Here is a 14,325-nt window from a genome sequence, read left to right as displayed (position 1 = left end):
ACGTGTACCGCGGTTTGCAACGGATGTTCAGCCCGTAGCTTCCGCCACGCAGACGAAATCGATCCGCTCGAACAAACACATGATACTGAATGTCGCCGCAAGGATCGACCACGTGAGGCCACGCCACTTTTCTGACGGGATCGCTGACAGCCAACAAAGCAACCGTGTTGATAAGAAAAGCCCGAGTGTCGTAGCTGCGACGGCGGTCCGCGTGCCAGAGAGATAATACCACCTGAGGACACGCATTCCACATCGTCGACATCACCCAGAAAAAAAAAGGGCCTGGAAGGAACCAAAAACATACGGCAAGGAAAATAATGGTCCCGAATTCAACAGGCACATCTTAATGCGCAAGTTCACAAAAGGAGACAATCATCGCCTAATCCACGACAATTACAAAAAAAATAATTGCTTCCAGGTCCGTCCGCCTTGTTTTCGGTGATTAACTACTTCCCACACAGAAAGGTAACTATCGGGATTTTTCTACTGTGGGGTCTCATGCATGCTCTTGGGACAAAGGAACCACAGCACAGTAGTGCAAATGATCACAGGACGTTCATTGCACCTTTCGTAGACTAATGCCTGCCAGCCGAATTACTATCCTCAGAACACGCCGATGGCTGCGCAACAAATTGAGGAAGTCCGACTCACCGCGACCGTACAGCGAGCGAATATGTTCGCCCGCATGCTACACACCAACGCCTAACCGTTCGTGTCTATATAGAGTCATGCGCATGGTGGCGCCTTCGAACGATCGTGCTAGTTCATTTCAGTGTCTTATATATCTGCTCCCAAGTCTTTCCCGGGACGGTCCAGCAAAGCGCATCGGCGCACGCGCGGAAAGATCCACGCGGCTCGCCGGCCCCAAGCTACAGTGAACTAGAAGGCTTTATAGTTCACTATAGACCAGAATACGCTAGCCTCGCACCCAGACTAATCGAACGCATACTCTCGCACCCGGATTGCCCGGTCGACCAGCGCCATTTTGTTCTGGGCTGCCAAAGTGTGTTCGCCGGCGACCAGCAGACATGGCTAGCGCTAGCTCTATAGGACTCCAAAGTGCGGAAATGTGCCCGTTCACGCGGATCCAAAGTACAAGAAGTCATCTGGGCATCGTTGCGTCGTGTTTGGATGCCAAAATAACCAGCGGAAAAGAAGCAGGTTGCTTAGCGCTGTTTGCGCAGAGCACAATACACGTAGGGAATCGTGCCGGTGCGGTGTTTTCAGCCTGCACCGATTTCCATCCGCAATGAAGAATGACAAGCTGCGCCACCGGTGGATAGCTGCAGTGAATAGGAAGAACTACCAACCCAGTGAAAATGCACGAGTGAGTATTCGATCTGTGTATATTTTGGTGCCACGTTCAACTTTGCGCCCTACGAACGTTATATGTGTAACACGCAGGTTTGCTCTGAGCACTTTCTGGACAACCCCACAGAGCAGAAACCCGCGCCGGTGCTTCGCCTTGGCTATATAACAAGAAGGCAAGCCTTTTCGTGTTTTCATTCAGGCAGAGCTCCCGACGGTTAAGCGGAACAGTTGAGTTTGCGGTTAGCGATAATTGCAGCTGGTGCACGGCATGAGGCGATAGTATGTTGCCCTGCTGGTGAGCGTTATTGCTAATGAAAGTAAACCGAAGTCTGCTCGTCACGTAGCATGCGTCCACAAAAACGTAAACGACGACTGCTCGTTGCCGAAGGCGTTCTTGCAGCGCACCTGTCTTTACGAGCTGGTGTTGCAGGTGTCATTCGTAACGAATTCATTTGAGCCTCCTGAGCTCTAAACTGCGTGCGAGCTGTTATGCGGGGCAAAGCGCAAAATTTTTCCGTTCATAAGGCAAGGGAAATAAGGTGCTTAATTATTGTTGTATTTTGTAAGAAAATTTAGCTCGTTCTCACGTACCAGTTTTTTTTATCGTTTTCTTTTCCAAGGGAGCGCTAACAATCCGATATGGCCTCGCATAAGCGAAACAGGTCTGATACCAGGTAGCTGCAGTTGGTGGGGCTAATTTTTTGGAATGCAGGTGCGGTTGTTGTCTTGTACCAAAGGCTTCCCTGATGATGCAGCTTTAAGTAGGAATGGTAATTTTATGTGCCCTGTCATGGTTTGTGCAACTGTACAACACCTGCATCTGTCATGCTCGCCCTGTTAAACGGGCTTTGACTGCACATGTAGTTGAACATTATAACTACTGTAGTTCCTCATTTTCCAATGAGTGCAGGTTTAGCATCATATGCTGCTTGTTCGCGTGCTTGTGTTCTGAATGTTGTACGATACAACTGGCCTGGTGCATTTTCTATTTCATTTTGAGAGGACTTTATATCTTCGCAACAGTGATGACATGGGAAAGAACTACAGCCCTTCTTACTATAACATCTATTTTGTTTTCATTGTGCAGGTGGTGAAGGGGAGGCGTCTGCTAATCAGGCAGTCAAACGACCTCGCCAGTTGGTTGCCAAACGCGGCCAACCCAGTAGTGACCATGACAAACAAGACCAAACTGAAAGTGCAGAGGACAATGTTCTCTGTTGGTGCCACAATAAAATGTGGCACCAACACAGTGCTGTAAAATCCTTCACAGATTACGTGCCAAAAAGCTCACACGTGTTCTAGCGGTTTCTACAAACGTAATAGCCTACTTACACGATATATTCGCTTCTGCAGTCTGCACAGCACTCAGTGTGACCATTGCGGACTTGCATGAGGTCTTGAAGTTTGATTGAATCGAGACAGCGAAAATGACAGGTTAGAAAAAACGCGAAACACGCCTTCCGCCCAGCTAAAAAGCCCAAGTTTCGCTTTCGCGCCGGGTCGCATCTCTCAGCGTGGCAGCCCAGGCCTACTACTTCGCGGCGCTTGGGATAGATGGCGCGACCGGCACTCATCAATATGGCGGCGCGCTTAGAATTCACGGTGTTCTGGTGTATACACAAGCCATAGAATAAAGAGCCAGCTTCCCAAGCCAAAAGGAAGGACATACTCCCTATTAGAATGTACATTCTAGCCACCCTATCACTGTCGCGCCGGACTAACCGCGCCGTTAGGTGGCGCTATGGATGGTGGATGGCTAAAAGTGGTGGTTAAAAGGGTAGGAAGACGTATTTAAAGAAAATTGAGAAATTCAACAACACGCAACACAGATAAAAATAAAAGGTAAAATAAAAATCTGAGCATGGTGACAACTGCCATCGCCCCGTCTCAAAGGGGACGCCCCTACCTTCCATCCATCCATCCGGCTGGATGTTATGAGCGTCCCCTTTGGAACGGGGCGGTGGGTTGCGCCACCAAGCTCTTGCTACTATGCTGCCTGATATCCTACCTAGGTTAACCAATGAAAAAGGAAAAGAAAAAAAAACACTATGAACTAACACGTCCAAATTTTCTGATCCCCTATTGCGAACTGTGTTTTTGTACGTCTCCGTCTTTTGTCGTTTCCCTACTTTTCTTCCACCAATCCTCCAGTCGCCTCTTACTAATGTCTACTGCGGACCTGTTTGGTTTACCACTGCTTCCGCTGAACCCAAGGGCTTCAAGGAGGCCAGTGGTGCCTAAATCGACCGCTGTGTAGACGTCTTCACATTCTAATAAAATATGCTCCGTTGTTTCCCTAGCTTTACCGCAGCAAGCACATGCTTCTTCTTCCTTCTTATATCTCGCTTTATAGGTGCGTGTTCTAAGGCATCCCGATCTCGCTTCGAAAAGTAATGAGCTTCCCTTTGAGTTATCATAAATGTTTTTTTTTTCTTGATTTCGTTTTTTCCTCTTAAAGGGCCCCTGAAACGGTTCGGACAAATTTTGTAGACGCGTAGGGTACAGCTTAAGTAGAACATTCGCACCACAATTTAAGTGAAGCGTTGCGTATTAATGGAGCTACAAGCGATTAGAAGTTACCCTCCTCCCCAGCCATGCTTTTCCTCCTCAACTCGTTCGCCAAGCGAGCGGGGCTAAGCTCCGCCTTCACTGGTCCTGCGTCACGATGCGACGTCACATCGTCCACTTCCGGTTGTTTTGGAGCCCGTCCCCGCCCGCGCGAAACCTCTCCGCTAGCCGCTTGGCTGTCGACCCCAAGGGAGAGCTAACGAAGCAGCGTGCGTTGCGAGCATTCTGTCGTAGCGCCGAACGTGTCTGGTATTCCGTTAACCACAGGCAAGCTGGTCATTTCGGCAAATGACTGGAGGCATAAACTCAAGTTGATGAAGGAACTTTGGCGTAGACGTACGTGAGAAGCCCGATCGGTCTGCACGGTCCAGACACTTGTTGGCGCTGTGCTTAAACAGCCAAACAAAGCGCTAATATTGCTCTAACCAAGTGTAAAACATTTTAAACATTAAAAAAAACTACGTGTTGATGATTACACTCCTGCGAAAAATACGCACTAGCAGCAAAGAAGAATACGCTTCGTTGCTGCTACTGTGTATGGTTGAGCTCTATGCCACCAGGTGGCTGCACCGTGCAGATCATTCACATTTGCCCTTCTGCTCATCTCGGCTCATCCCGTCGCCGCACAGTCAAGCGGCCAGACCCTGTCCCCTTGCGCTTACGTTTGCCCTAATACGGGACTCGCGAAACGCTATTGCTTTAGTAATCTTCCGGTGTAAAGTGACGGCCACAAACGCGCAAGTCCTGGCGCCGATCGGATAGCGGCATCCGATGCGCAGCAGCCAGTTCGCTCGTACGCTGCCTTGCAGAGGGACACGATGTCGCAGCTTGGCACATTGCCAGTCGCTACGTTTGCAGTCCACAAGGCAACAAAGTCGAATCATAGTGCTCGCGAAAAGACTGAGACCAACTCTGACCGCGGAGCTCTCGTCAAAATGGAGTACGCTGTAACATAAGCAGACGACACTTGCTGTGTGCCGGAAGTGCTTAAGTGTACTGAAAAATTGTTCTTGTGCATTCTCTTTATGCTGCTTTCTTTTATAAAAACAAATTAACTAACATTCCAACTATTACGAAGATCATTTGTTTACCATAAAGTTGGAAAAATTATAGATCACGCGCCCTGGTCAGCCAATCGGATAGCTCGCCCCACTGACGTCATATGGGTGATTTCGGTCATATGGGTAGGGGCGGCTTAAAATTCCGCGGAGCAGTGCACTGCAATCGGCAGCGATGTGCATTTTTAAAACCTTATAATAAATTACACGCTTTACGCAGAGCACTCAGATGTGTCAATTAATGATCACAAGGACCTACTCTAAAGACTCAGTACGTTTGTAGAAAATTGTCAAAAGCGTTTCAGGGTCCCTTTAAGTAGTTACTCATGGCCGGTTTCTTTTCCATTGCCGCCACCCATGAGATCAATTCAGCCTCTCTAACTTTCCGCTTGACCTTCTTTGTTGCTGTGTTGCCCACCCCACAGGCCGCATACTTGCTGGTAAGCTTCCTAGTTCTTTTCCTCCACTGTGAATCAATGTTTTGCCTGTACAGATACCTGAACACTCTCCCAGCCCATTTACTTTCTTCCATATTCCTCAGCCGTTCTTCATACTAAATTTTACTGCGAGCTTCCCTCACTTCAAAACTAGTCCAGCCCATATCCCCCTGCACAGCTTCATTTGTAGTCTTCCCGTGAGCGCCCAATGCGAGGCGACCCACTGACCTTTGGTTCCCGTCGAGCCCTGATTGTACCCCTGATTTAAAGCAAACAACCGCATTTCCAAAAGTAAGTCCTGGAACCATTACCCCTTTCCACATACCTCGTAGGACTTCGTACCTATTGTACCCCATCGCGCTCTGTGCTTCATTGTGGCTGCATTTCTCTTCCCCTTGACTGTTATGGTTTTTCCTGTGCTTCCATATATCCATTGCCTTCGTTTATCCATATACCAAGGTATTTATATTCTGTTACCCGAGGTATTTCTTGGCCCTGTATCTCCACTGTCTGTTCACTGTTTTCATTGAATACCATAACACCTGATTTTCTAACACTAAATTTCAAACCTAAATTGTTGCCTTCCTGTCCACAGATATTAGCCAGACGTTGCAAATCACTTTGCTTGTTAGCGAGCAACACAATGTCGTCCGCATAAAATAAACCTGGGAGTTGCTGCTCTATTACTGTACCTAGCAGCGCAACACTTGCGCCATCTCTCGTAATATGGTGACACTACACCGACCGCCATCGGCGCTTAGCTACGGGGAGAAGCCGGACTACAGGAGGCGCGAGAGCCATGCGGGGAAAAGAACATCAGGGGACGCGTGAAAGTCCAGCATCTCCACACTACTTAGTTCTCTGTTATTGAAATCATTACCGTTGAACATTAGGAAACCCTGCCTTATCAAAATATCCAAGAAGAACCCTCGTATTTCTTTGTTTTTTTTTTCAGTTTTCTTTTGCAATTTGTGTAATTGAAGGAAATGTATTGCCTCGTTAGTGTTTCGACATTGTTATTTGTATTATTTTACTACTGACAATGTATTGATTACATATCTTTAATCTAGAACTCATAAGAGCACGCCCCACCAGTGTTGAAGTTGGGAACATCCTCTGTCACTTATCGTGGGTATGGAACGTTTTATTTATGCGCAACGTAAGGATTCTAATTCTGAAAAAAAAATGAGAAACTTAGTTCCTGGGGATTTTATACGTAGAGATAGAGATTGGCCTTATACGAGGGTCGTTTGATGAGTGCGGTAAATATACAAGAGATAGCGCTACAATGCTGTTTTCTTCTAGGTGGCACGCGATAAGCACCCTTCATATGACGGCAGGACTTGTTTACGCTGGTACCGGCAGTTAGCAAGCTTTTGACAGGCATTGGCACTGAGCTGTGTGGTGATTCCCGCCAAAATGGATAAAAATGTGGATCAAACGTTTTTTTATTTAAGACACTGGACGGCTGCCTAAATTAAAGCCAAGTTGAGCGAAGTTCATGGAGGCTCTGGACCATCACTGAAGACCATTTACTACTGGATAAATGAATTCAAACGTGGCCGAACTTCGACGCCAGATGAAGCACGCCCTGGGCATCCAGTGGAGGTCACCACGCCAGAAATGATATCGAAAATTAATGTAATTGTCATGGAGGACTGCCGAGTGAAAAGAACGTGAGATAACTGAAATTGTAGGCATCTCGGCAGAGAGAGTTCAGAATATTCTTCATGAGAAATTGCAGATGAAGAAGGTCTGTGCACGTGGGGTGCCGCGACGGCTGACGATCGACCAAATGCGCATGAGGGCAGACATCTTGAAGCAATGTTTATCGATGCTTGATCGCAATCCAGAGGAATTTTGGTGCCTAGCTATTTGTGGAAGTTGATGAGAAGTGGATGCAGCATTACGCTCCATAGTCTAAACAGCAGTCAAATCGATGGACTGAGCCTGATGAAGGTGCTCGAAAAAAGGCAAACTTAGAACTGTAGTTGTTCAGCCGTAAAGGTGATGACGACTGTCTTTTGGGATTCACGAGGAAATATCTTCGTAGACTACTTACAAAACAGCAAAACGATAACAGGACCATACTATGTAACACTCATAGGTCAACTGAAAAAACAATTGCGCTCTAAGCGACCACGGGTCACCACGGAAAAACTCCTCTTTCACCGAGACAATGCTCCGTCCCATAAATCGCTTGTTGCAATGGCCAAATTGCATGGTGCAAAGTACCTCCATGGTGCATATATAGTACCTTTCTTCCATGGACGTTGGCTCCGGTTACTGGCAGACTGCCGTCGATGGCATGGACCGCGAGAAAACCACCTTTATAACACCCGATGGCTTATACACGTTCAAATTTGTGCCCTTCGACTTATGTCATTCTGCATCTACTTTTGAACGCATGGCGGACACACTCCTTCATGACTTCAAGTGGCCCATCTGTATTTGTCACTTAGATGACGGCGTCCTTCTTGCGCCTACATTTTCCACGCGCCAGGAGTGCCTCTCGCTCGTTCTTTCTGCTTTTCGCAGTGCTGACCTTCAACTTAATTCGTCTAAATGTCACTTCGGACACCGCCAAATCACTATCATCGGTGAGCTTGTTGATTCATCTGGTGTGCGCCCAGACTCGGGCAAAGCTCGTGCCGTACAGAAGTTTCCCGTGCCATCGTGTGTAAAGATGTCCGGAACTTCGTGGGTCTGTGCTCGTATTTCCGCCACTTCATGCGCAGTTTTGCTGAAGTCACCCACCCTCTGCTCTTCTGAAGGCGGACGTTTCATTTTCTTGGGGACCTGAACAAGCAACTGCCTTCTAGAAGCTTATCTCTCTCCGAACACCTTCATTCCTCCTTACGCACTTCGACCCACCTGCTCCATCAGAAGTCCGCACTGATGCCAGTGGTCATGGAATCAGTGCCATTTTTCGCCAACGTAACGACGCCACCACCGCATCATTGCCTACGCCAGCCATCTGCTTTCTCCAGCTGAGCGGAATTATTTTATTACTGAACGTGAGTGCCTTGCACTTCTCTAGGCAGTGGCGGAATCTCGCCCTTACCTATATGGTCGGCCCTTTACATTCACCACAAACCACCATGCGCTCTGCTGACTTTCGTCCCTCAAAGAACCTACCGATCGCCTAGGTCACTGGGCACTACTCGTACAAGAATGCTTGTACACAGTTGCTTGTACGCGTTTACACCAAGATGCCAACTGCTTGTATCACCGCCCAAACGATGATACTGATGTTCCTGTCACCTTCTGCTTCTGTATTTTCGCTGTCTGCTTCGCTGACATCGCTACCGAACAGTTCCAAGATCCAAGCATACGTGGTATCATGGACATGTCCATGATACCACTTGGATCTTGATAAGATTCCAGAGCTTGCGCAGATGAGTTTTGTGTCTCGTTTCTTTTTTTCGCCTCAGTGCTCCCTTCAATTGATAGTTGGCGTTCGCGTTGTCCAGTTCTCTACTCTTGTGTCCTGTCTGCACGTCTCACCCTTCTTGCATAATGAATCCTTACCAAGTAGCTCAGCTTTCTGTCGTTCTAAGAATAATTTCGTTCGTTTACACCCCTGAAAGAAAGCCGAACGACGCAGCTACCTCTTTCTTATTTCTTTATTTAAACAAATTCTGGCATTTTACGTCTGGCGACATTGACACGTGTACTTGTATATCTCTATCGGGCGACCACGTTTCGCCGCCTAACAAATGTTAGCGCACAGCGCAGGACGCGCCTGCATGTATCGGAAGTTTCTCGAAAGTTATCGATGGTTCTATCCGCTGTCTGTTTTTACCCAGCCTTGTGTTATCTGATTTCATCGCGTGACGCGAATGGTGTAGAACCTTGTGGAAGACACGCGTGTGCCAGCGATTGGTCTGGAACATTCGACGACTGATGTATAAAAGCCGACGCTCTTGACCCGCTGATCAGATTTTCACGATCGCCGACTGTGTTCGCCGTTGTCGCCGTTCTTTAAATGCAGCCTGTTTTTGTGGGCAGACGTTAGCCCAATAAAAGTTAGTTTCGTCTTTCACAGTATTACTACTGTGTTCTTTATACGTCACTACCACGTGACAATATGATTGAAGCACCCTGTTCAGTTCTCATTACCTGGTGTTCTTTAACGTGCACCTGAACAGAAGTACCCGAGTGTCTTCTTTCTCCTTTAGTTCCCATCGAATTCCGCGACTTGGTTTGAACCCGTGAGCTCGAGTTTAGCAGCGCAACGCCATGTTACTATGCGGCCACTGATCAGGCTTCCGCGCCACCTTGTTTTTTTTTGTTTTTTTTGTTTTCTTTGTTTTTTTTCGTTGTTGTTAAGCACGGACTGAACAAAAATTTCAAACGGCTTACAGGCCAATGATTAGCATACATATTATGGCTACCTGCAACTGTTTTCGGCGCCCGAGGTCCGACCGCAATAAAATAACCCGTACCAATCACTCCACATTCTGTTACGCGAGGAAGACGGAAACATGAATGGACTATTGCACTGCAGCTCTTTTTCTATCAGAATACCTTACGTAAATCTGATTACAGGGCACCGGATGGGGCAGAGATGTTTTATTTGTTTGAAGCGGCAAGGGCAGGGAGTTTCATACGTTTTTGCGCCTGCCTTTCGCAAGACCTACCAATGGAAAACTATATGCGCAAAAATACACACGAGAGATGCATGCTGCTTGAAGATCAAGGAAAATATTTGTTCTCCAAAGGGAACCCTACAATAACGTAATAGAATGAAAGCCGACACTGTGACCACAATGCACGCGAAATCACCGCGAGCATCAATTTAAAAAATAAATAATATCAATTAAAGAAGAGCCAGAAAGACATATATTCCTAAAGCATAAATACATGTCATATCCAATTATAAACACCGTTTACGATAAGTATCGCCAGCAGTTTCCAACGGCGCGACCTTGAAACGGCCCAATCCACTTAGGGTGCCTCGATGTCCTCCTCGCCTGCGCGGGCGAGGGGGACATCGAGGCACCCTAAATCCACTTCGACTGCAGCGCCACCGCCACAGTATTTTTCGTCGTCGCGCGCCTCACCGCAAAGCATGCGCCGCCAAGCCGCTCGTCTCACTCAACCGTACACTCTACACAGGAGTACGTCCCTGCCCGGCTTGGAGCCAACACCCCCAAGACAATTAAGAGAAGGCCTGAGCACTCGGCGAGTGACGTCACGGAAAAGAGGCTGACGGCGCGCTTGGGGATACGGACTGAATGAAGGGATCGCGCACCTACGTGCAACGTTAACCGGAGCGCAGTTATTTTCTTTTTAGGCACAGTTGAACAGATGGCCCGCAGAGCATAGATTGTGTTCCAAGATTGTTTTCTTTATGCAAAGCTATTCTCGCTCTGCTTTATTAAAAAGCCCGTCTGTTAGGCCGCTCATCTCTCGAACAGGAAGAATGGACGGCGTAGGGCTGCATGATTGTTTTGTATATACTTTTGAAGTGCCGCTAGTTGCACGTGCGTTTTGTGAATGGAGAAGCGTCCACCCCCCAGCGCCTCGGGCGGCAAACGATTCTGTTTGTGAGGGGTCGGACGGCCCGCGTGGTGTCGGTAACGAGCCGAGGCGCGCGCCGCCGCGGGGGGCGCGGTGCAGAGGCGCAAAACGGATTCGGAGCAAATGCTTTTGCGCGGGCTTTGTTGACATTCCGCCGATGGTCATAATAGGGCCACGCGGACAAAGCTCGAGCGGGACGGTTGTATACGCGACGTTGTGGCGCCGGCTCTTGAGTCCCCTGCTAATTGGAGACGCAGCTGCTAGCAATGTTGACCACGTCTGGCGCGTACGGAGCGGGGGGTTCGCGCCCCTCGCATTCGGACGGCAGCCACGTGCATCTTGTTTTGAGCACTGGGGAGAGCCCGCTTTGTGTCGTGTTGCAACATGCAGTGCGCGCCGTAGAGAGGGGCGCGGCGTCGTTTGAAGAGCACCCGAGTCCGGATGCCGCCAGCGGTAATTAGTTTTCTACCAGGAAAAACCTTGAGGGGGACTACGGTACGCGGTGTTGGGACACCAGCGCCCGAGCCCCCCTTGCTGGCTAGAAACGCCGCTGAGGTGCGAGATGGCCTCAATAAATCATGCATGCCTGGCGTGTTTGACGAGGCCGTCACTGACCACGTGGAAATAGGAGGGGGAGAGGAAGATGTGGGAAGAGGGAAAACAGGGTGGTTTTCCAATAGATTCACTTATGAGAGTAAGCCCATCCCTTTGGGTTGTGGCTTAAGAAACTGTCAACTCTCATTGGCAATTGCTTCCGTGGGATGGGCTAACGACCCTACCGCCCTTTTTCTTTGTCTCTTTCCCCTATAACAACCGAGACGAGGTGCTTGTTCCTCAGTCTAGGCTGTAATTACTAAACCTGATAGAACAGTAAGACTCCGTACGATGCAACGCTAGTCTGGGCCGTAACCACTTAGTGGTAGAACAGTGAGACTCGGTTGATCGTATGTAGTGACAGTTGTCCTAGGCTCTAACTTAAGAAAAAGTAGAAGAGTAAGGCGCTGTTTACTTGTGTGTTTTGTATCAGTGTTCTTTTGCTAACTCTGTATTTGACTGTGTAAATATTTCCGTTGCAATATATCTTCAAGTTTTGTTACCTCCAACCTGCCTCCTGCTTCATCAACGCCGATAAACACCTTGAAGAGACTTTGGTCGACTTCAAGGAGAAAAGAACAACAATCAACAAAAAACTTAACTGGCGCAGTCGACAGGATCGGCGAGCTCTACAACATCGAATCCTGGACCAGTGGTGAAGGGATCAAGTCATCCAACGAGCACCTCCTGCACCTTTGAGAAGATCCCACAGCAGCCAAGCCCGGCACCGTGGAGGAGATCCGGAAACGACAGTGCATTCAGCAAAGGGTGAGCAGGATTTCTTGCGTCTTTCTCAAGTTGGCATGGCAGTTGATGTGTAGAGCAAATGGTGAGGACACGCAGGGGCGCAGAGACAATGGAGTCTAATGGAGTTGAGGGTGCGACGGTGGCGGAAATAGATCGGAATCGGGAGTTATCAAATGACGATAGGCTAAATTCCGATAAGTCAAATGAAATGAGAGAACCCAGTCAGAGCCAGGAATTTTCGCAGCAGGCATCTCAGCCTTTGCAAATTCCGAATGATACAAGAACGCTTGAACTTGAAATTCAAAGGCTCAATGCTCAGACTACCTGTATACAACTTCAGATTGAGTACGAAAGGCTGTTGCAGGCAAGGACGACTGCTGAACGTCTCAATGGCACGTCGTCCAGCGCTGAGTCGGAGCGGGGCGATCGGAGGCGAATGGGTTTCGACTCCGTCGAGCAATGCGCAAAAGTGCTGAAAGGGTTCCGCCTACCGTGTGACGCGGATGTACCCTTATGGTTTGAGGAGGTAGAAAGACTTTTTGCTACTTACGGGGTACCGTATGAGAGTCGTGTGCATTTAGTCATGCCAGCTCTAACTGAGCGCGTTCGCTACCTACTGCGTAACCTCAACCAGGAAGAGAGTACAGATTACGAGTCAGTCAAACAGGCAGTGTTGATGGAACTGAAGCTTTCTCCGGCAGAGTATCTGCAAAGGTTTGAGAGAGCAGTGAAGCGGAAGGAGGAAACGTGGTCACAGTTCGCGTCGCGAGTGAAAACGTATTTCTCCTACTACCTTCAAGTAAGAGGAGCCGACACTGTAGAAGTGATGGCAGAACTCATGGTAGCGGATCGTATAAAAGCGGGCCTTAGTATAGAGGGTCTTGAATACGTGATGCTACGAGAAGGCGAGGGATGGCTTAAGCCACCTGAGATTGCCAAAGTACTACAAACTTTGGAACAAGCCAAAGGCAAAGGATACGCCTCAAAGTCATCAGTGGCAGAGATGGGGCAAAAGCAGACGCACGTAGCGAAAAGCGCCCTCAGGTGCCACGTATGTCACAGCTCAGGCCATTTCGCTAAGGATTGCCCGATGTCTAGTGACAAGGAAAATCAGCCAAAGAAGGCTATCGAGCCAAGGCAGAGGGCACAAAGGGTGTCGATAGCCCACGAGACGGGAAGTGAGATACCGAATGGAGTCCTCACTGCAAATGTAGAGGCCTTGAAACACAAAGGCGAAGGCATGACTAACCTGCAGTTGATCCCTATCTCATGCGGAAACGTATCCACAGATGCGATTCTAGATACGGGAAGTGAAATAACTGTCATACGCGAGAGTCTCCTTCCGAACAGTATCGTGGAGCCATCAGGCACAATAAGATTGGTGTCTGCGTTTGGTAAAACTATCGAGGCAAAGCTAGCAACGTTGCCGGTAAAGTTAAATAGCCCACAAATGGCGGCGGAGCCCCAGAACATTGACCTACTCTGCGCGTTGACTAATGAGCTCGTCGAGGGCACAGATTGTTTGTTGACCAAGGAAGATTGGGAACATTTATTCAAGGCCAGCAGCTCTCTGGAATCCATTGTAGCACCGGCCGAGCCTGCTCAGAGGATAGAGCGATCAAATGAGAAAGCCGAGGCAGTAGCCTGCAATGTTACTTTGGAGGAGGAAGGTGTTTCTGGAGAAGTTGAGCTAATTGATGAAGAGAGGGATGCGTCAATAAGCCAGAGAGAAGAGTTCCGCAGATGGCAGCTAGCTGACGCTACCTTAAAGAAAGGTTGGGAAGATGCTCGGAGTGGGAAATCCGGCATGTTCGTCTCTGATGGACTCTTACACCACTGGGACTCAATAGTAGGCACCCGAGTGAGACAACTAGTTGTTCCCAAAGACAAGCGCAGTGAGGTGATGCGTTTAGCTCATGAGTCACTATGCGGAGGGCACCTAGGGCCAAGGAAAACTAAAGTGCGTATTAGGTGTAATTTTTTTTGGCCTGGCATGGAGAAGGAGGTATTAGAGCATTGTCGTTCGTGCCATGATTGTCAAATTCGCTCTGACAGGCGTCGCACGGACGGAGTACCTATAACTC

Source organism: Dermacentor albipictus, chromosome 3, assembly GCF_038994185.2.
Source record: "Dermacentor albipictus isolate Rhodes 1998 colony chromosome 3, USDA_Dalb.pri_finalv2, whole genome shotgun sequence".
NCBI lineage: Eukaryota > Metazoa > Arthropoda > Arachnida > Ixodida > Ixodidae > Dermacentor > Dermacentor albipictus.
The sequence above is the reverse complement of the archived record's forward strand: the minus strand, read 5'-3'. Positions refer to the sequence as shown.